Source organism: Callithrix jacchus, chromosome 3 (assembly GCF_049354715.1).
Source record: "Callithrix jacchus isolate 240 chromosome 3, calJac240_pri, whole genome shotgun sequence".
In the NCBI taxonomy this organism is placed as follows: Eukaryota; Metazoa; Chordata; class Mammalia; order Primates; family Cebidae; genus Callithrix; species Callithrix jacchus.
This window is the reverse complement of record NC_133504.1, coordinates 183,689,973-183,713,057: the sequence shown is the minus strand read 5'-3', so window position 1 is coordinate 183,713,057 and position 23,085 is coordinate 183,689,973. Positions and strand designations below refer to the sequence as shown.

General features: G+C 45.6%; 1 long non-coding RNA gene across 1 annotated transcript in view; it reads left to right on the top strand.

Moving 5' to 3' along the window:
- LOC144581841 (uncharacterized) overlaps window positions 1-23,085 on the top strand; it is a 211,062-nt gene that overhangs the window by 24,446 nt on the left and 163,531 nt on the right. The window contains exon 1 of the long non-coding RNA XR_013533204.1: window positions 1-23,085. This exon is cut by the window's left edge and continues 24,446 nt beyond it. This is a non-coding gene — a long non-coding RNA (uncharacterized LOC144581841).

Genomic DNA, 23,085 nt, shown 5'->3' with positions numbered 1-23,085 from the left:
GTAAAGACAAGTCATTCCAGGCTGCTGGCTTTGAGTTCTGTACTAGCATACCCTCTGGCCTGAAATTCCATCAGGACGGGGCAAAGTGCAGTCCATGCAGAGAGCTGAAAAACCCCTCCTTTCACTAGGCAAGGGACAGCCACCTTGTTAGTTTCAATAGGGCTGGTCCACTGACCTAATCCTTTTTGGAACCTAGTTTAGCATTGGTAATGAAGGCTAAGAAGCACTTAAGAAATGGGGTTTTCTCAAGCCTGTAATCCCAGCAGTTTGGGAGGCCAAGGTGGGTGGATCACGAGGTCAAGAGATTGAGACCATTCTAGTCAACATGGTGAAACCCCGTCTCTACTAAAAATAAAAAAAAATTAGCTGGGCATGGTGGTGCATGCCTTTAATCCCAGCTACTCAGGCAGTGAAGGCAGGAGAATTGCCTGAACCCAGGAGGCGGAGGTGGCAGTGAGCCAAGATCGCACCATTGCACTGCAGCCTGGGTAACAAGAGCAAAACTCCATCTCAAAAAAAAAAAAAAAAAAAAAGGTGGTTTTCTTTTTCTACCTCTTAGACCATGCAGGAAGATGATACATACCTGGTGCCTGGAAAGTGCTGTTTTCTCAATGGCCACTGTGCCACTGTATCCCCTTGGAACTCTTCTTTCTCAATCCGTCTCTTTCCCATTGATCATTCAGCAGGTCAGGGTCTCCTGAGCCACCATTCACCTAAAAGTAGTTCCTTGTGCTGACAGATTTAAGTATCCCAGAAGTTTCTCAAGTTGTCAATAGGTGTGGAACCTTCAACTCACCTGGAAGAGACAGACCCAATACAGAATACTTGGTGCTGGAGCCTTCTGCCTTTCTCTTTTGGTGCCCATGGCAACATCTGAATGTTGTCGCAGAACATCTAGAGACAGTGCTGATGGTGATGGCACCAGCACCACCTCCTCTGGGTAAGAAGGGCTCAGTGGTCTCTCATTGAAGGGACCAGATTTTGACATTATTCCTATCCCCATTGTTGGGAGTGCTGGGCCTGCCAGGCTCTTGGGGACACAAATGTGAGCCGGGTTCTCTTCTGAATGTGGAAGCAGCTGCTGGTCTTGCTTTCCAGGTGTATGACTCTTTAAGATTTGTAAGGTGGTAGTTTGGTGGGAAGGTGGTTCTGACAGTTGGGGCAGAGGCTACCATAAGGGAGGGTGGAGAATATTCCGAGCCATTAGTGACAAAGACCTGCTGATGGTCAGTCCTCAGGGAGAGAAATGATCAGTCTCTCCTGGTGCTATGCTGACCTGCAGTTCATGAAGAGCAGGGAACCTCCTGGTCCATCTGGATGGGACCCTCCCCATAGTGTAAATGGAAGGTGTGACAGTATCCATGTTGGGATCTAGGATCACAGGATAAAAAGCTTCATGTCTTCAGAAGCCTGAGACTCAGAGGTATGAGAAGGTGGGAATATGTGGTTTAGATCCTTGCCTTGTAGCTCAGTAATTTCACAGATAGGGAAACTGACAGTGATGTCAGAGAGTGAGGCATCATATATTGCTGTGTGGAGACTGAATCCACTGTATTGGTGAGTTTTCAGTTCTTTTTTTCATGATACTTGTGCATGTCCCAGGAAAGGCAGCTTGTTCCTGATCCATGTGTGATCAGATACATTCTACCTTCTGTGGATCTTGCTTTTAGTTTAGAAAATTGGATGTTACCTAGAACCCTTTTTCTGAGATGGGCATTTAGCTTTTCAGGCTATACTTTGCGTGAACTTGTGGCTGTGTACAAACTTATCTCGGGGCACTACCCCTATTTTAAAGGACACAGTACCCTTGCATTTCACCTTGCCCATTTGTGATTCCAGCACAGTCCATCAGGGGCCAGATACCTTCTGGGGTGACCACTGCCCTGGGGCAGATTCATTTGAACAACCTTCCCTGTGTCTCCCTGGCAGCTCCTAGCACAAGATCTACTTGTGAGAACTGTTAGATTTTACCTTCTAAGAAAAGAAAGGCCCCAACTAGCCCTTATGAGATCGCAATTTGTGTTGTTACCAATTACTGCAAGGATATATTTTACCACCTATCATATTGCTGTCACTTCACGTGAAACAGCATAGAGCCAATTCTGTAAAAGTTTCTTCAGGCACTGCTTGGCATCTGTGGAGCCACTGAGTTTCTGTAGCTGGATTCCCCATGACATGGCATAGCATATTGGTCATATGTGTGATTTCTGATGTCCTCTCCATGAGGAGTTGTGTTCTTGTAGGGACCATCTGCAGGTGTGGAGATGAGAAACTGGAAATAAGACACAAAACACCAAAAAAGAGTTTGGGCCAACGGATCCACAGCCAGCCAATGTGGGGAGTTCAGCAGTGGCCACGAGTGCCTGGGCACTCTGACTTTTATTGAGTACAAAGCATGGGGCAGGGCAGGTAGGGTGAGGCATTGGTGGTCAATGATAGGGTTAAGTAAATCACGTGTCTTAGAGATGCGACCAGAACTTTCCAAAGGCCGAGGCGAGGAGAAAACCTGCGAATGTTGCTCCAATACAGTTTAGATATCCCCTTCATGACTCAGGTTGAGATGCAGTCTTTAAGGTGGGATGTTTTGGGGCCTGACAGGTGGTATTTGGGTCACGGAAGTGGATCCCTCAGGCTTGGTGCTGTTCTCACCACAGTGAGCTCTCATGAGGTGCAGTCAATCAGAAGTATGTGGAACACCCCCCTCCCCGCCACCCTGCACCTGCTTTTGCCATCTGACATGCAAGCTTCCCCTTTCCTTTCAACAGTCATCAGCCTCCTGAGGCCTCCCAGAAGGAGTTGCCAGTGCTGTGCTTCTCTACCAGCCTGCAGAATCAGGAGACGATTGAACCTCCTTTCTTGAAAATTACTCAGTCTTGGAAACGCCTCTGTGGCAATGTGTAAGAATGGCCTGAAACAGCCCTTCTTACCTGGGACAGAAAATACAAAAAAGTTCAACTTTTGAAGAAAAGATATTCTAATGCTTTTTATCCCACCGGTACTTTGTGGGAACATGTCTGATTCCCCTCAGCCTTTCTTTGCCTTAAGTCCTAGAGTCTGAAGACAAATCTCAATTATGTCTGCATTACACACACTTGGTGGAGACACATGTCCAACTGGCTTGGTAATTCTTACCGTCTGTCGTGGAAGGCAGGTAGAGGACAGCAGTGAAGTCACAAGTGTTTGAAGTGGTGTGGATGATACCCAGGACTGACACTGAAATGTGTGTTTGAATAAGTGAGACTGCTCATCTGCAGGCTTTTTCCAGGGTTAGTTTTGGGCTCATTTGGGAAAACCAACTTACCGTGTCAACACCAACCTAACTGACAATACACTAGAAATCCTTCTTGTAGATTTCTAGTAAGTTTTACTCTCTGGGGATTACACAGGATTTTATAGGCTGAGGCTTGATCTGTAACAAGAAGGCTGCATTTGCCTTTATCCACCCAACCTCTGGACGGAGATTTGCTGAATTGCCTGCAGTTCTGAGTTGTTCAGTCTTGTGAGAGAGTCACTAAAGAGCATAGAGCATTTGGTCTTAGAGGGATTGCCATTGTGTGCCACACTAGTAGCATAGCAAGTGGTCAATATAAGCCTGTTAGTCTCCCAATCTGAGAGGACTGTCTTGACCACATGGGTAGAGGTTTATCATTCTCATTCCTTTGATTCTCCATGGTGGTTCCAGTGCCTCCTTTCAACCAAATATTTGCTGACTACTCTGACCAAGAGATCTTTAGATGCATATTTGCTTTAAATTTGCTAATGTTGCTCCAATACAGTTTAGATATCCCCTTCATGTCTCAGGTTGAGATGCAGTCTTTAAGGTGGGATGTTTTGGGGCCTGACAGGTGGTATTTGGGTCACGGACGTGGATCCCTCAGGCTTGGTGCTGTTCTCACCACAGTGAACTCTCATGAGGTGCAGTCAATCAGACGTATGTGGAACACCCCCCGCCCTTCTGCCCTTCGCCTGCTTTTGCCATCTGACTTGCAAGCTTCCCCTTTTCCTTTCAACAGTCATCAGCCTCCTGAGGCCTCCCAGAAGGAGATGCCAGTGCTGTGCTTCCCTACCAGCCTGCAGAATCAGGAGACGATTGAACCTCCTTTCTTGAAAATTACTCAGTCTTGGAAACGCGTCTGTGGCAATGAGTAAGAATGGCGTGAAACAGCCCTTCTTACCTGGGACAGAAAATACAAAAATTTCAACTTTTGAAGAAAAGATATTCTAATGCTTTTTATCCCACAGGTACTTTGTAGGAACATGTCTGATTCCCCTCAGCCTTTCTTTGCCTTAAGTCCTAGAGTCTGAAGACAAATCTCAATTATGTCTGCATTACACACACTTGGTGGAGACACATGTCCAACTGGCTTGGTAATTCCTACCGTCTGTCGTGGAAGGCAGGTAGAGGACAGCAGTGAAGTCACAAGTGTTTGAAGTGTTGTAGATGATACCCAGGACTGACACTGAAATGTGTGTTTGAATAAGTGAGACTGCTCATCTGCAGGCTTTTTCCAGGGTTAGTTTTGGGCTCATTTGGGAAAACCAACTTATCGTGTCAACACCAACCTAACTGACAATACACTAGAAATCCTTCTTGTAGATTTCTAGTAAGTTTTACTCTCTGGGGATTACACAGGATTTTATAGGCTGAGGCTTGATCTCTAACAAGAAGGCTGCATTTGCCTTTATCCACCCAAGCTCCGGACGGAGATTTGCTGAATTGCCTGCAGTTCTGAGTGGTTCAGTCTTGTCAGAGAGTCACTAAAGAGCATAGAGCATTTGGTCTTAGAGGGATTGCCATTGTGTGCCACACTAGTAGCATAGCAAGTGGTCAATATAAGCCTGTTAGTCTCCCAATCTGAGAAGACTGTCTTGACCACGTGGGTAGAGGTTTCTCATTCTCATTCCTTTGATTCTCCATGGTGGTTCCAGTGCCTCCTTTCAACCAAATATTTGCTGACTACTCTGACCAAGCGATCTTTAGATGCATATTTGCTTTAAATTTGCTAATGTTGCTCCAATACAGTTTAGATATCCCCTTCATGTCTCAGGTTGAGATGCAGTCTTTAAGGTGGGATGTTTTGGGGCCTGAGAGGTGGTATTTGGGTCACGGAAGTGGATCCCTCAGGCTTGGTGCTGTTCTCACCACAGTGAGCTCTCATGAGGTGCAGTCAATCAGAAGTATGTGGAACCCCCCCCGCCCCGCCGCCCTGCGCCTGCTTTTGCCATCTGACTTGCAAGCTTCCCCTTTTCCTTCCAATAATCATCAGCCTCCTGAGGCCTCACAGAAGGAGATGCCAGTGCTGTGCTTCCCTATCAGCCTGCAGAATCAGGAGACGATTGAACCTCCTTTCTTGAAAATTACTCAGTCTTGGAAACGCCTCTGTGGTAATGTGTAAGAATGGCCTGAAACAGCCCTTCTTACCTGGGACAGAAAATACAAAAAAGTTCAACTTTTGACGAAAAGATATTCTAATGCTTTTTGTCACATGGTTACTTTGTGGGAATATGTCTGATTCCCCTCGGCCTTTCTTTGCCTTAAGTCCTAGGGTCTGAAGAGAAATCTCAATTATGCCTGCATTACACACACTTGGTGGAGACACATGTCCAACTGGCTTGGTAATTCTTACCATGTGTCGTGGAAGGCAGGTAGAGGACAGCAGTGAAGTCACAAGAGTTTGGGGTGCTTGCATGATACCCAGGACTGACACTGAAATGTGTGTTTGAGTAAGTGAGATTGTCATCGACAGGCTCTTTCCAGGGTCAGTTTTAGGCTCATTTGCAAAATCCAACTTGCCGTGTAAACACCAACATTACTGACAATACACAAGAAATTTTTCTTGTAGATTTCTAGTCAGTTTTATTCTCTGGGGATCGTGTAGTGCTTTATAGGCTGAGACTTGATCTCTAACTAGAAGGCTGCATTTGTCTATGTCCACCTGAGCTCTGGAGGAATATTTGCTGCATTGCATACAGTTCTGAGTTGTTCAGTCTTGTGAAAGAATCACTCGAAGAGCAGAGAGCATTTGGTCTTAGAGGGATTGCCATTGCCTGCCACACTGGTGGCATACGAAGTGGTCAATATAAGCCTGTGAGTCTCCCTATCTGAGAGGACTGTCTTAACCACATGGGTAGAGGTTTCTTGTTCTCCTTCCTTTGATTCTCCTCGGTCGTCCCAGTGCCTCCTTTCAACTAAATATTCACTGACTACTCTGACGAAGAAATCTTCAGATGCATGTTTGCTTTACATTTGCTGATGTTGCTGTAATAACGTTTAGATATCCCTTCGAAGTCTGAGGTGGAGATATAGTCAGTAAGGTGGGACGGTGGGGGCCTGACATGTGGTATTTGGGTCAGGGAATTGGATCCATCAGGCTTGGTGCTCTCCTCACCACAGTGAGCTCTAACGAGAGACAGTCTTCAAGAAGTGTGTGGCACCCTCCCCGTCGTGTGATGCCTTGCCTCTCTGCTTTTTCCATGTGACATGCAAGCTCCCCCTTTTCCTTCCCATAAGCAGCAGCCTCCTGAGGCATCTCAGAAGCAGATGCCAGTGCTGTGCTTCCCCACCAGCCTGCACAACCAGGAGACGACTGAACCTCCTTTCTTGAAAATTACTCAGTCTTGGAAACGTCTCGGTGCAATGTGTAAGAATGGCCTGAAACAGCCCTTGTTACCTGAGATAAAAATATAAAAAAGTTCAACTTTTGAAGAAAAGATATTCTAATGCTTTTTGTCACACGGTTACTTTGTGGGAACATGTCTGATTCCCCTCAGCCTTTCTTTGCCTTAAGTGTTAGTCTGAAGACAAATCTCAATTTTTCCTGCGTTACACACACCTGGTGGAGACACATCTCGAACTGGCTTGGTAATTCTTACCATGTGCTGTGGAAGGCAGGTAGAGGACAGCAGTAAAGTCACAAGTGTTTGAAGTGGTGTGTATGATACCCAGGACTGACACTGAAATGTGTGTTTGAATAACTGAGATTGGTCATCTGCAGGCTCTTTCCAGGGTCAGTTTTGGGCTCATTTGGAAAAACCAACTTACCATGTAAACACCAACCTAACTGACAATACACTAGAAATCCCTCTTGTATATTTCTAGGAAGTTTTACTCTCTGGGGATTATGTAGGATTGTATAGGCTGTCACTTGATTTCTAAGTAGAAGGCTGGATTTCCCGTTGTCTACACGAGCTCTGGACGGAGATTTACTGCATTGCATACAGTTCTAAGTTGTCCAGTCTTGTGAACAAATTGCTAGAGAAGAGCATAGAGCATTTGGTCTTAGAGCTATTCCCATTGCCTGTCACACTGGTGTCATCGAAAATGGTCAATATAAGCCTGTGAGTCTCTGTATCTGAGAGGACTGTCTTAACCACATGGGTAGAGGTTTCTCGATCTCATTCCTTTGATTCTTCATGGTAGTCCCAGTGCCTTCTTTCAACTAAATATTCACTGACTTCTCTGACCAAGAGATCTTTATACGCATATTTTCTTAATATTGGCTTATGTTGTTCCAATACAGCTTAGATATCCCGTCCAAGTCTCAGGTTGAGATATAGTCTTTAATGTGGGACCCTGGGGGCCTGATGGTGGCATTTTGGTCACGGACATGGATCCCTCAGGTTTGCCGCTGCCCTCATTATAGTGAGCTTTCTCGAGGTGTAGTCATTCAGAAATTTGTGGCACCCTCTTCGCCCTGCTGCCTTGCTTCTGCTTTTGCCATGTGACCTGCCAGCTTTCCCTTTGCCTTCTCGTAAGCATCAGCCTCCTGAGGCGTCACAAAGGCAGATGTCAGTGCTGTAGTTCCGGACCAGCCTGCACAACCAGGAGACGATTGAACCTCCTTTATTGAAAATTACCCAGTCTTGGAAATGTCTTTCTAGCAATGTGTAAGAATGGCCTGAAACAGCCCGTCTAATCTGGGATAAGAAATCTTTAAAATTTTAACTTCTTTAGAACAGACATTCTAATGCGTTCTATCCCGCCGTTACTTTGTGGAAACATGTCTGATTGCACTCGTTGTTTCTTTGCGTTAAGTGCTAATGTCTGAAGAAAAATCTCAATTATGCCTGCATTACACACACTGGGTGGAGACACATCTAAGGGCTTTGTAATTCTTATCTGTGGTGGAAGGCAGGTAGAGGACAGCAGTGCAATCACAACTGTTTGGGGTGGTGCGGATGATACCCAGGACTGACACTGAAGTGCGTGTTTGAATAACTGAGATTACTCATCTGCAGGCTTTTTCCAAAGTCAGTTTTGGGCTCATTTGGAAAAACCAACTTATTTTGTAAACACCACCATAACTGACAATACACTAGAAATCCTTCTTGTAGATTTTCAGTACGTTTTACTCTCAGGGGATTATATAGATTTTCATAGGCTGGACTTGACCTCTAGCTAGAATGCTGCATTTGTCTTTGTCCACCCGAGCTTTGAATGGAGATTTGCTGCATTGCATCCAGTTCTGTTGTTCAGTCTTGTCAACCAATTGCTAAAGACGAGTATAGAACGTTTGGTTTTAAAGTAGCACCATCAATGTGTTAGTCCATAACTCAAATTCAGGTATACTCCAAGAATGTTTTGTTACAGGCATAAACTATCTTCTGTAGGAAGGAAGACAAAGTGACAGCATGGAAAAGAATCAGTATTGACTCAGGTTGGCCATTTTAATTCTGGGGAAGAGGAATCTATGTGAGAACTGTAACCTGCTTGATGTCTTTGGAGGCCACAGTGGCCTTTGGCAATTTTCTCCTCACCTGCATAGAATTGCTAGCTTTGCGTGTGCTTTCATTTGAAGGGTCATTACTTGGAACATAGCCCCCTCACTGTGTCTGGAGGCATGTCAAGCCCAGGTCACCACACAAATTTAGGTAATGATGGGTTGAGCAGGAAGACCCAGGTAGAAATGAGTAGTTTTTGGTGTCCCAACTGGAATCTGAAATAATTCAAGCAACCACCAGTTTCTAGATATTTCTAATCCCACTTTTATTGTTAGAAGTAACTGGACATTTTCAACTGGAGGAATCATGTCAGTGAAAAAAGTTAAGATTCTTATCTGATGAAGTGGGACCTGAGTGTCTGCATATGGATTTCCTGAATTTGGAACTGGAGGCCTATGCTTGAGGTACATAAACCTGTGAAAGTGCCTCCAGGAAATGCAAAGGGAGTAATTGAAGACAGGGTTGAAAAAGCAGCCAGAACTGTGGGGGGCATTGACGTGGTTACTTCTATGCTGTGTGCAAGTCAGTCTCCCTGGGAATCCTCTAGAAAGCCACATGGAAAATGTCAAAATTGTACTCTTGGGATTGCCTACCACATCCATCCTACATCCGTAAGGGAAGTTTCCTCTTCATACTATGGCCCTGTACCTTGGAGCCTGAGGCTGATCTACCTTGGGAGATTTTAGAGCTCTGGTACAGTGAGCTAGAATTTTGACAGACTCAGTTATGGTACCAAAAGCATGATCTATATTTTCGCAGCTGAAATATCCTGGTTTTTCTATAATTAGTGGTAACTCATGTTGGGATCTTACCAGGGCTAGGTATGGTTTGGGGCTAAGAACCATCCTGATGGTACCTCCTCAGGGTCCCGCTGAGTTTCCCAGCATCCAGTGAGCAGCTCTACACTGACAGCGGCTTCTCAGGTTGCATCCTGAATGTTCTCATTCTTCCAGCCTGCTTCATCTATGCAGGATAATTCCACAGCCTGGGCCAGGAATCTGCTTACCCCCATCCAGAGCCCGAGTGCACTGTAAGGATAACTCACTGCAAGCTGCTGGTGCTGTAGGGCCTGTACCCAACCCGATCTGTAACCTTCAGCTTCATTTGCACTGGAAGTGCCCATGTGTCCTGAGAACTGAAAACCAAACCCTTCCTTTACGACTGGAGAAGGAATAGTTGCCTTGTCAGTGTCACTACGTCTGGTCCGCTGGCCCTAAATCACTGGAACTCTGCTTAGAGAGGCTTCTATGTTTAAGGAGGACTATGAAAATGGATGTCCTCCACATCTGATTTTCATACAGATTTCATTTACAACACTCTCCTCATAGACTCTAGAATAAAGCCAGACACTCCTTTCATGCCTGGAGACTGATGTGACTTGGGTGTTAATTATGTGACCCAAGCTCACGTGAAGTGGTTGTCTGATTGGTTCTGCTTAACAGTCTGTGGGGAAGAAACATTCTCCAGATTGATTTTCACCTTGATGGGAGCAAGTAATTCCATCTGGTGATTTAAATCTGCTCTGACACTTCCTCAGAAAGGTCAATGATAGATGCAACAGCTTAAACTCACCCGGAGGAGGCAAAGGACTGAGCACAGAATGCATGGTGCTGGAAACATTGCCTCTCTTCTGATGCCTTGTGCAAACACCGAAAAGGACTTTTCCACAAAGTCTGGGTGCGGTGCTGATTGCGGTCAGGTCAGCAGCTTGCTGCACAAGAAAGGCTCAGTAGTCTTGAATCCAAGAAGCGTGTTTCTGAAAACATTTCCATCACTAGGGTATAAAAGTGCTTGGCTGCCTGGTTTTTGGGGCCCAAGTGTGAACCAAAGGGCTCTCTTCTGATGTGGGAAGCAGCTGCTGGTTTAGCTTCCCAAGGATTTGCAAGGCTTTTTAGGTCCTTGGAAAGTGTTTCACAGAGCCTGGAAGGTGGCTGCCATAGAGGGAGGATGGAGGAAGCTTGGAGCAAGCAGTGTGTCAGGACAACTATTCCTGGGAGCTGGGTGAGGAATGTTCTGCCTTGTGGGAGCTGTACTGAATACAAATAGATAAATCTTCCTCTACCTCCTCTAGCTCATGAACAGCAGGGACCTCATGGCTCACTCTGAAATGGGATCTTCTCTGTGATGGAGAATTTAAGCTCCCAGTTATCTAAGTCAGTCCACCTAGTTGTTAGGAAAGAATGCCATTTTTAAGAGGTCTGATTTAAATTAGAAACAATCTGCATATCACACATTTCTACCTTAGTTGGTGGTAGAATTCTGTGTGAAAATAGCCTGGGCCCAGGGCAAACTTGGAGATTTCAATTTCGCTTCCTTCATTGAAAATCTAAATATATGTTCTTGGAATCTGTATATTTTAAGGCATTTGTACTTCACATATTTGATACATGAATGAATGCTATCAATTTTTCTGATATCTCTACCCTAGAATGCTAAGGTTTGTTATAATTTTCTTGGCCTTTCTTGATCCAGGATTGCCAGAGAAACAGATCTGAGGGCTTTTATATGAAATGCAAGGTAAACTTAGTGAATGATTCTGGATTTCCACAAATGTGGAAGCTAAAGAATTGACCGGTGCTGTATTTCATATGGCATCCCAAATGAACACTGAGTTAGGAGCTTGAATTGCCTCTCTTGCTGTTTTAGAAATCAGAAGTTTGAAACAGGTTTTATTTAGAGAAAACAAAGCTGTTAGCAAGGTTGTATTTCTTTCTGGCTGCTTCAGAGACCAGTTTCCTCACTAAGCCACCTTTAGACCCCCTGTTAAACATGACTTGTGGCTTCCTAGTTAATCCTCAGTTGGGACCTTCCTGGGTGTTGATTCAGCACCATGCCCTGGTGATTAATTTTTCTTCTGATTCTTGCCTCCAATTCTCCCTTTGTCTTTATCGCATTAACAGATTATCCTGGGTCTGGCCAGGGGACCCCTTGTCAGGAAGGTGATTCAAGTCAGCTGATTACAAACTAATGTCTTGTGTACTAAGTTACCCTCACTGTGTAGCATGTGTTCACAGGTTCCCAGGATGGGGATGTGGACGTTAGAGGACTGTCTCTGGCTGCTTTCCTTGGTACTTCTCCTGGAAGTGATGGTGGGAAGCCCAGAGAATGGTGGGTGCTGACTGGGAGGCAAGAGATGCTTCCAATGAAGTAGGATAGAGCTGGTCACTTAGAGGTGACTGAGGCTCAATCCTGGCAGGGGATCCTGGAGGAGCCATGAATACTGCATTCAGAAAGTCGTTCTTGGGGCCAAGAATCTGTTTCCCACCAACTCTGTTGAGGCTTCCCCTTCACCTGAAGTAACACTTTACCGTGAGCTGCTGAGCTGTGACTCTTTATGAAAACCATGGATCCAGAGAATGAGGGTGTATCTTGGAGTCACCCAATCATTCAAATATAATGGGACACAGCCTGGATCTCCCCCTGCTCAGGAGAAGACAGACAAGCCCAGTACCTACTACAGCAACGAGCTGTTAACTCCATCTTCCTGTGATGGAGGCTTTCTCCTCCTGGGAAGAGGTGCTCATATGCCCCTGTATCTCATCCCCCCTTGTTTCTTTGTCTGTCTCCTGCAATGTCTGTTTCTATTAACTACCTCAGGATGCAGAAAGTGGAAGGATTTTATTCAATGAACAACTTGTCATAACTCACTTTCTCCCTCTCACAGAAAATAGGTGAGATTGTATGAATAGAGCTAAACCTTCATCTACCTCCTGTTGTGTGTCGTGTGCTAACCTGGCAAGTGCTATAGAAATCTGAAACTCACTGGGAGTGCAGGTTGTTGGTTAGACTGCCATGTGGAGTGTATTGCATATTAGCTATCGCTATTTGTTTCCATATACCATACCTTGTTTGGGAACAAATACCATCGAAACTGCATTATGTTTTAAGATGTGCTCTGTCCTGTGAGTTTCAAATTCAGATGGGATGCCAGCTGTTCTTAGATCAACTAAATCTCTTTAGATGTGAAGAATTTCTCTCCTCATCAAGCATTGTACATTTTCTGCTCCCTCAAATTGTGACTTCAGCCAAAAATCTCTGGCTTCCAAATACAATTTGGGGGACTGAGAAGGAAGAATGAGCTGGTGTGCACCTCATCTCTTGCAGTTCCTGCAGGCCTAAGTCGGGGGCCTGGATTGCCCATACCCCGCACGGTCTGCCCTTGGAAGCTGCTGGAAATGTTTGCTTGCTTGCTTGCTTGCTTTGGTTTAGTGTGCACTTCTATGCAGCTGGTCTCAAGTCAGTGTACAGTTAAGCCCTGGCTGCCTCCACCCACTTCCAGGGAGACCAGAAGCCTTCATACATTTCCAGTTGGGGGACAAGAAAAAAGGCAGCCACAAGGGCTAAAATTCTTTCAAAATAAAACCAGATAAAGGGTTAAGATGAAGATTTAAACAATTTTGTATTACATTTTTTACACAAAAGCAATGCTATTACATTCCATGTATGGACTCGGGAGAGGACTGGGCCATTCCTCTTAGAAGTGAGGTGGCTACTGGGAGGGTAAGGGACTTCCTGTGACAGTGCATCTCATGCTGTTTGGAGTCACTATTTAACAATGTACAGTCAATGTTCTCTGCCACATTCTGTGGGTGGCTTTTCACTTCAGTCACCACAGTGTCTGCACGCAGCCTAACTTGTCCTTTGATCCCTGTCTGTCACTGCTTTTCTGTGCACGTGATGGTCATTGTCTAATGAGTATTTGGAGTGTTGCTAGTCATGTTTCTCACCACTGATCACTTCTGGTGGAGAGATTTGCTCCGCTTTACCCACAGGGAGGTCCCACACTCTGTACATGGCATGGGCACTGGGTCCTGGTGTGGGACTAGCTCACTGCAGTTCTCTGTGCATTCAGCCTTCTCTGTCACTGGCTCCTTTTGCGGTGTTGTGTTGAGGTTATGAGGCCGGAAAATTTCCACGCTGTAGGACTGGCAGTCTCAAGTCTCAGTGTTTCCCTCCTCCTGATGACAGTAGGCTGAGCCAGTCACAGCTGCCTCTGGTCTTAGCATGTGTCCTCTTTATATACCAGTTGATGCCCTTTAATCTGCTCACAACAAAAAACCAGGTGTTTGGCGAGCTAGGGGAGCTTGGCTTCATGAATCAAGGTCTCTAGAGTTGTGGCCACAGTCCAGGGTGCTCTGTGGTGAGTACTTTCTGCTCCAGAAGTGAGGCCGATGGAACATGGACAGCTTTGCAGAGGGGGATAGCAAGCTGCTCATCTCTACAGGGACAAGTTTCCCACTCTGTGCTATGGCAGGTGTGGCAGGTCGGTTCCCCTTGTGATGCTTTCTGTAAAAGTGGATAGAGAGACGACTTAACCTTCTGTCTGCAGGTCCATCGTGCAGCCCCATGAGTGCACAGTCCTGCCAAGAAGCCGAAATCAGCTGCATTGAATGCGCCTGGATGCTGGCAGTGGTGCAGCAGGTTTCAGTGCTGAACAGTCTGGATGAAAACTGCATATTCCAACTTTTCTTGCTTACAAAGCCAATTGTAGGTAGTCGGGAATTCTCAACCTAATCTGGATCAAGTTATATTTCCTTTGGTAAAGATGTTGTAGTCACAAGTATCCTAAATGCATAATGCAGAGAACTGTTCAATTAACTAAGGGTGCTCTTCGTGGTGATATCTATAAGTTACACACTTGGATGAGCTGTCTGAGCAGAGCAGGGTCTGTAGATGAAGCCTTTGTCCTGGGTGGTGGACAGTGCCCTGAGCCCAAAAGCCTAAAAGTCCTTACATCTCAGCTTGCATTTTGGGGGTCCAGGAGGTGAAGTTTATTTGATGTAAACCAATATTCTATTTCCTTATCCTTCTCACGTTAGCCTTGGTATATTCCCCTGATTATCAGGAAGTCTCCATGTGATCTTTGGCCATTCATTGCAGTATTTCTCAGGTCTATGATCTACTGTATGCTGGCTGCATTTTTCATCTGTGTTAAGACTTCACAGCAATCCTTTGACTTCCTTCAAAAGGTATCAATTCAATATAAGGGAGTGGACATTAGACATTTTCTTCACCTCATTTTTAGTAATTCTCTACATTGAGTAAAGCTTAAAGGGATGGTGCCCTTTAAATGACTAGGCCTTTAGTTCTACGGGTTACTGATACTACTAAACCTGTCCCCTATTGGTAGAAAAGGCCTATCCAGAGTCACTTGTGTACTCTAACTGGCTTGGGGCAGGAGAACAGGGTTTGCAGGCAGGGAACGTCAGGTCATTCATGCTGCATCAGGGATAAACACCACGGTCTGGGGTCAATGAATCTGAGTTCAATCTGTGCTGACTTCCAATGCTGCATCAAAATAATCCCCACTTCCTAAAGCTAACCCCAAGGAAAAACTCCATTCTCCCAACCCTGAGTAGCAAAGGATCCAAGGCTGCTCCTCCTCCATCCCCAGCTTCTACCATGTGGCAGATGAAAGGGGGAGAGTATCCTGGCTTGGATGTGGGTTATGCAAGAACCACCTATTCATCTCCAGACAGTACCAGTTCACCTCAGCCCTTAATTTGCCATGGACCAAATCCTTTACCCAGATAAGTGGTAATGGATGGGGACCTCAAAAGGAGAACTTAAAACCCAGAGAACGTTGTAACTGAGCCCTTGTGCCACTTGCTGGAACCCATTCCCACCCTGGGTGCTTTCTCACTTTGACACCAGCTTTTGCTGCATTGTTCCTGTGTTTCCTTCCTTGTTACTTTGCCTCTGTGTTTTGATCAAATCTTGCTTGAAAACGCCAAACACCTGTACAGTTCACTCAAGGCCCTTCTTTAAGTAACATGGTGAGGCATCATTCACCAGGGTTGAAGGTCGTGACACAAATCTATTTTCTCTGAAGCTATTAAGATTCAGGTTCTGCTGCTGAAATTTTTGTTGAGCCTTCTGAACGCTGGGAGCTTGGAGGTGGATGTTGCCTGTTTCTCTCGATGCCATTGGCACCAATAAAAGTTGTCACAGATAAGGGACAAATGGGAATGGTGGTCATTGTGGATAACACTGCCTTGTCTGGGCATCCTGCATTCTATGGGGAGTGGTATTGATCTCTGGAACCTTTATAGTCCCACATGCTTGCACTGCTGCAGTGACCTGGCCCTATCCCCAAACCGACAGCCAGCTCTGTATTGTAGCTGGGACTGGCAGCTGTGGGTCATGTCTTCCATACATTCTCTGAGGTGGCTTTCTTTCAGAGATCTTTTCCTTCTGATGTTGGGTCACAGTCCCCTGAAGGATGAATGCAGTAAGAAGACAAGCAACACAAGGGCTGGCCTCATAAAACATTAGTGTATTGTCTATGAGTGGCTGACCCTGAAGGAAGCAACAAGGAGACACAGATCCATGCATTCTTCATGCTGAGAAATGGCTCTGTGAACCCAGGGAGCTTCTTGGCTGGGAAGTCTGAGGACTCGAGCATCTTACTTACTCTACCAGTGATGCCGGTGAGGATGCAGCAAGGGGACTCCCTAAGGTGTGTTGGTCCTTGGGGATGGGCCTCCTGTGAGTCCAGGGTGCTCTGCGGTGAGTACTTCTTGTTCCAGAGGTGAGGCCAGTGGAACCTGGACAGCTTTGCAGAGGGGGATGCTCATAATCTCTATGGGGAAAGATTTTAGAACTTGTATCTTCCTCCTGGTACTGTAGTAGACATTCCATATCTTCCTTAGGAAAGTGTGGTGAGCCTGTTTGAGTCAGGCTGGGCTCAGTTGATGGTAAATGGCCCAGACTTGAGAGCCTCCCATTGGAGACCACTCAGCATAGTTGTTCTGACTTTATTTTCTACATCGGTACCTGCTGGCACCTCATGGGTCCTGCAATGATTGGGCAGGTTCAACGAGGTTCACCCTGGATTCTCATCTTCCTCACACCCTGATTTACTCCTGGAACCCATTGCTGGTGACTGTTGATCTCAATGTTCTGGCACATTGAGGGTAAAACTAAGTCATCTCTTGCTGTAGGATAAGAAAGTCCCACAGTGAAAACTAACTGGAAGGTGGACCTTGCCTCATCATGGTCTCTGAAATCTTGTTTCTCAGAAGCAGACAAGAGTCCTATGAGTTTGAAGCTGTCAAAGGAATAGGCCTTTGGGACCATTCAGCAAGAAGTAGCAGAGTAGGGAACAATCCGCATTTCCTACACAGCAGCTGGAATCGACATCTCCAGAATGATGTAGGTCTTGCTGCCCAAAATGCTGTTTTGTTTTCTTTGAGACACAGTCTTGCTCTGTCATCCAGGCTGCAGTTGTACAATCTCAGCTCACTGCAAACTCCACCTCCTGGCTTCAAATAATTCTCATGTTTCAGTCTCCCAAGTAGCTGGGACTGCAGGTGCATGCCACTATGCCTGGCTGCTGCTGCTATTTGCTTGTTTGTTTTTAGTAGAGACAGGGTTTCAGCTTGTTGGCCAGGCTGGTCTCAAACTCCTAACCTCAGATGATCTGCCCACCTCAGTTTTTCGCGTAGCTAGGACTACATGTGCATGGCACCATGCCCGGCTAACTTTAAGTAGAGATGGGGTTTCACTGTGTTGGCCTGACTGGTCTCAAACTCCTGACCCCAGGTGATCCACCTGCCTTGGCCTCCAAAAGTGCTGGAATTACAGGTGTGGGCCACTATGCCCAGCCTCAAAACAGTTTGCTGACTCTTCATATCAGAGGAGTTCATGGGAGATGGATCCATGTTTTACTCTGAATACAGCTGGTTTTCAGTGTTTCTACCAGTCTTGAGAATCTGGGGTTTTCCTCCTAGGGAAAGTGGCTGTGCTGGCAGAAGTGAGCTGATGGCATCTCGCCTTGGATCATCACTTGGGCTCGCAGATACAGCCTTAAAGTCAAACTGGGTACATTACCTGGCATATGACCTTGCCTGCTGAACCCCCAACTCGTGAGGGATCACTTAAGTCTCCTGTGTGGTTCATGCATGAAAACGAGCTGTAGTGGAGTTAAACACCTCCTTGAGTTCACCCCTCCCTTTCACTGACACTTGGGACTCTGAAGAAACATTTCCTGGAAAGCTTAACAACCTCCGGCAAAGTAACACTAGTGATAAGTTATGTTTTTCCTCTTTACATGGATTCAGCTGCTTTTCCTTACCTTATTCACCCTACCTTCTAATTATCACCGAAGGTACCTTCATGATGAAACTGCAGCCTTAAAAGGATCCTCCCTTGAATAGGGAGGATTTTGTGCTTTAATTTCACGTGAATGGTTTGCTGCTGCTTGGGATTCTTCATTGGTTGAAGAGAGCTTCTGATGTCCATTCCTCCTTGTGCATCTTGCGTGAATATGATACCAATGAGGAATAATGATCTCTTTGTAGTAGAGAGTACTGGGGAGAAGTGAATTTCTGCCTTTTTATGCGGATCAGAATCTGACACAATGTAGTGATGAAAGCCCTGTTCATGTCCACAAAGTCTGATAAGTGTGCGGTTTCCTTCCCCACTGGATGTCCTTTAGTAATTGGTAGTACTTCCAGGTCCCAACCCAAGTGCTCAAGACCATACTGACTTTCCTTTTAATGTGTTTCAACACACTGAGTTGATACCTAGTTTCTCAGCGGGACGAAGGTTAAAGGGTATGATCTAGGAAGAAAATTCTTGAATGAAACAATCCTGTTTCAATATGCTCACAACCCCCAGAAAATTTTTATGCACTAAAGAGACATGTAATGGAATTTAACAGTCCCTGGGGGGTTGTCTTATCTCTCATTGCCACTTAGGACTCTGGAAGGAAACTTCATGGGAAGCTTCACTCCCATAAGGAAAACTTGGCCCTAGTTCAATTCAACTACTCTACTGAGAGACCGCCTCAGGCTTCTCCTCCATATAAGAGACTGAGGCGGTCTCTCAGTAGTGTAGTGGAATTAAACACACCCTTGAGTAGTCCCCACTTATATCTGCCCTGGGCAGGCTGATTTAGGAATGGACTTTAGAAGGACATGGCCCGAGGATGGGAGGGGCTGCCAAGAGGAGCGTGTGTTTTCTAAACATATCTTAAGGGAGCTCGTGGGTCCCCATGATTCATAAGTGAATAATATTAATTTCTGTTTTCTAGTTAGCTGGATCCATCTCTAGGTACTGTCCTAGGGTGGAGAGATACGGCTTAAGTACCTTTGGACCTTATTTTTTTTAAGATATTTGTTCCTTGATTCTGTGACTAGTCCAGTGGATATTTTAAAACCCTCAGAATAAAATAAGTACCATTTACCCTGTATTGTAAGGGGTTGACTCTGGTACCTTCAATAGGGGCTCAAGTCTCGTAAAAAATGGCATGTAACCTATGCACAGAATCCTTTAAGCCATCTCTGGATGCCTTACAGTTTCTAATGCAACTTACATGCTTTGAACATAGTTGCTTCATTGAGGGGATGAGGAGGGATGATTCCTGTGAAGTCTGTTTTCAGTAGACATAACTCTCCTAGACATAAATATGTAGTTCATGTCAGCAACAAGGGAACGGTCTTTATCAACACATGACAGACTGCTTTGATCTAGTCATCTGAGAGTTAACACTGACAAAGGCCCTGGCTTGTCTGTCTCGATAGCCTTTATGGAATAAGGATGATCACTGTATGGAGCCTACTGTGCTTATGGAGAAATAGGACTGGCTTCATTGCACTGTAGTGAGACATCTGCTTAACGTGATCCTATTGACACCCTGCTGAAATCTTCATCTGCCTTGGAAGAAACAGATTTCTATTTCAGACATTAATCCTTTTGGGGTGACTCAGTTCTAACACACCAATATCAGGATCTGGAGGTTGAAGGCTGAGGATCTCCAAGCGTGGATGGTTGAAGCTTCATAGTGACTGATGTGCCGGTATGAAAAATTGCTACAGAAAACTTGTTCTTCATGAATTTTCTGGGCGTTGTAGGTGTATTGAGTGAAACCGCTCTGTTCCTTTAAAGAATTTTCTTCCCTTTAACGCTTGTTCCTGAGAAAGTGAAGACATCAATGTGATATTTTGAAATACTGTAAATGGAAAATGACCCTATGGTCTTCTGTGCTCAGGCTGGGATCTCGAGTCACATTGATAACAGAAGAAAGTCTTTGCCTTTTCTGAAGGCTGCTCTAGGATAATGAGGTGGGAAAGGGGAAGTTTAGACTGTGTCTGCCTTTTGCAGATCCTTGATTTGAAGCTCAGGAGTTCATGGATGAGAAGGAACTGAGGGGTGTGTGGGGGGAGAGTGAGGCTTGGCCTGCTGCTGTGGGGAAGCAAAATGCCCTGTATTCCAGAGGGTTTCTAATTTTTTCCTTTCTCTTTGGTATTTGTGTACTCAAAAGGAATGTGGGTTGTTCTTGATCCACATGTACCAATTAATTCTACCTGTTAGTGCTTGCCTTTAATTGTAATTCTTGAATGCTCTACTGGGTGGGCCTTTTGACTTGCGAGGTCCTTGAAGGAATGGGTGTGTGAAGACCTGTCTTGAGCTCCTACTTCTGCACTGAAGGATGTACCTCAGGGGCTTTGTATTTCAACAGCCTTAATCCTGTCTGTCTGGCACAGGCCATCAGGAACTGTACACCATCAGGAAAGGCCCTGCCCTGGGGCATGAAGGTTTGCAGGTGGACATTGCAAGTTGATTTTGCAAAGTTCCTTGCTCATGATTGACCTGTGATACTGGGCACTTCCTGTGTCTCAGTGAGTTTCTCTATCCAGGCACCTGGTGATGTGGCATCTTGGCCGTACTTTGTTCGCAGATGTTTGCTCAGTGCTTTTCTCTTCAGCCCTTGTTCAGTTCATGATTCTCAGATCGGGAATTCATTTAGACAATGTCCTGTATACTTGGAAATAATGTTGAGTAAGCTCTTCCCGACCCTACCCTCAGCTTTGCTTTACATAGAAAAACATTCTCATGCAATGCAGTTTTGTGGCAGTTTTTATTAGTTTTTGGTGTGTGTGGGAGACCAGAATGAGGACATAGGCATGGGATTCTCCCTGGCTGTGTTGGTTACAAGGCGGCCTGGGGCAGGTTGCAAACTCCCCATCTTCTGCTACACTTGCACACATGTTCTGCAAGATGCCCAATGTTTCCTGCATGTTGGCTTCAGCAGCATGGACAGTGCCAGGCCTTCTGCTGTAGGGATCATCCAGGTTTCATAGCTGAAGCATTCCACATCTATCATCTTCCTGTGATCTTTACTATCATCTTATGGTGATCTTTATCTTCCCCCTGAGCCCCATGGCTTCTCATGAAGACTGGCCTTGGAGAAGTGTTTGCCTTTGAAAGACCCAGGATTGGGTCAGATGAAGTAGATACGTTTGAAAGCACAGGTCCTGCTGTGTTCATTCAAACGTTTTATCTTGGGTCTAGGTTAAGACAGTGATGTAACACAGATGATTCCAAAGCTGCTTTGCTTGCACGTCACCAGCAGGTGCATCTGTGGGGTTTGTGACCTCATCCTGCCACTCATGGTCACAGCTTAGGGTCTCCTTTAGCTTGTCTGACTGTTGTTCTTCCTTAGGTGTCATGAGTGTGTCCCTCTCAGAGTATTTGAGACACGCCTTGCTAGGTGCTTTCACTCTGGATGTTACAGAACAGATTTTACATCTGCTTTCTCTCTAGACATTTGTAGAGGCTGTGACATGGGCAGTGTGTATTTTGATCCATGTTTCTGAGATGTTCTCTGCATATTCACACACCTAGGCTGTGAAATCTCAGGCTTGTGAATACATTACCATGGGATAATTTCTTTGTCTTAGTCTTAGAGATTCTTCTATCAGATTATAAAGAGGCAGAAACATCAGGTGTCAGCTGTGTTGAGTCTCAATTATTTCCCATTGGTTGTGGTGGCTCATGAGAATGAGGGCAGATAGGTTCCTAAACCACAAGTAAAATGCATGGAGGTGACTGAACACACATGCCTGAAGTTCTGCCCACCTTCCATCCTGCTCTAAGGGTGCTGCAATGGGGTGGGTGAGTGAGTGAAATGCAGGCACTACTCTCTTTGGATTACCCACTCTTGACTTCTGTAGCTTACAGAGACAGAGCACACATGGCTAGAAATGCAGTGCTTTGAGCAGTTGAGGTTATAGCTGCTCTCCTCCTCTGAATACTCTGTGGTAATGATCCTTAGGTCTGTCCCCTGGTTTCTCCCAGATGACTGTCATGCTCCTTATAGACCTCGTGTTGCTGGCTGTCTTCCCACCCACGGATGGGTGCTGCAGCTTGGAGGGCCTCCCATGACTGTGAATCCCACATCTGATGTATAAGGGGATGCTCTCAGGCATTTATTGGTGGCTCTGATTCTGATGGCTGTGGTTGATACCTTCCCATAAGTCTAACACTCAGTCTAATGAGATGGTGGCCCATCCTCCTGGATTCTTTCCTGTCTGTGCCTGTGCTGTTGGGCTAGGTACCTTCTCCCAGGCTGTGAGAACTGTTAATGTGCTCCAACTTACTAAAGAAACTTTTATAGGATTGGCTTTATGCTGATTCCTGTGAAGTGACAGCAACATGATAGGTGGTAAAATACCATATCCTTGCAGTAATCGGCGACAACACAAATTGGGATCTCATAAGGGCTAGTTGGGGCCTGGAGCAAAGAGGCTGATAGATCCTCTGAAGGGGTCCTGATAAGAGAGTTGCCCAGCATCCAATGGCTGCTCTGCACTGACAGGTGCTTCCTTAGGTTCTATCCTGATCATTGTTTCCTTCAAGCTGCTCCATCTGTTCAGAGTAATTCCACAGCTTGGAGTCAGAGAAAATCTCAGCTCAGTTTCATAAAATAGGGTCTGCTGTAAAGACAAGTCATTCCAGGCTGCTGGCTTTGAGTTCTGTACTAGCATACCCTCTGGCCTGAAACTCCATCAGGACGGGGCAAAGTGCAGTCCATGCAGAGAGCTGAAAAAAATCCTCCTCTCTGACTAGGTGAGGGACAGCTGCCTTGTTCATTTCAATTGGCTTGTCCAGCAACCTAGTCATATTTGGGACCCAGTTTAGCATTGGTATTGAAGGCTAGGAAGCATTTAAGAAATGTGGTTTTCTTTCTCCTCTTAGATCATGCAGGAAGATGATACATACCTGGTGCCTGGAAAGTGCTGTTTTCTCAATGGCCACCATGCCACTCTATCCCCTTGGAACTCTTCTTTCTCAATCTGTCTCTTCCCCATTAATCATTCAGCAGGTCAGTGTCTCCTGAGCCACCATTCACCCACAAGTCCTTCCTTGTGCTGACAGATTTAAGTATCCCAGAAGTTTCTCAAGTTGGTGATGGATGTGGAACTTTGAACTCACCTGGAAGAGACAGACCCAATACAGAATACTTGGTGCTGGAGCCTTCTGCCTTTCTCTTTTGGTGCCCATGGTAACATCTGAATGTTGTCACAGAACATCTAGAGACAGTGCTGATGGTGATGGCACCAGCACCACCTCCTCTGG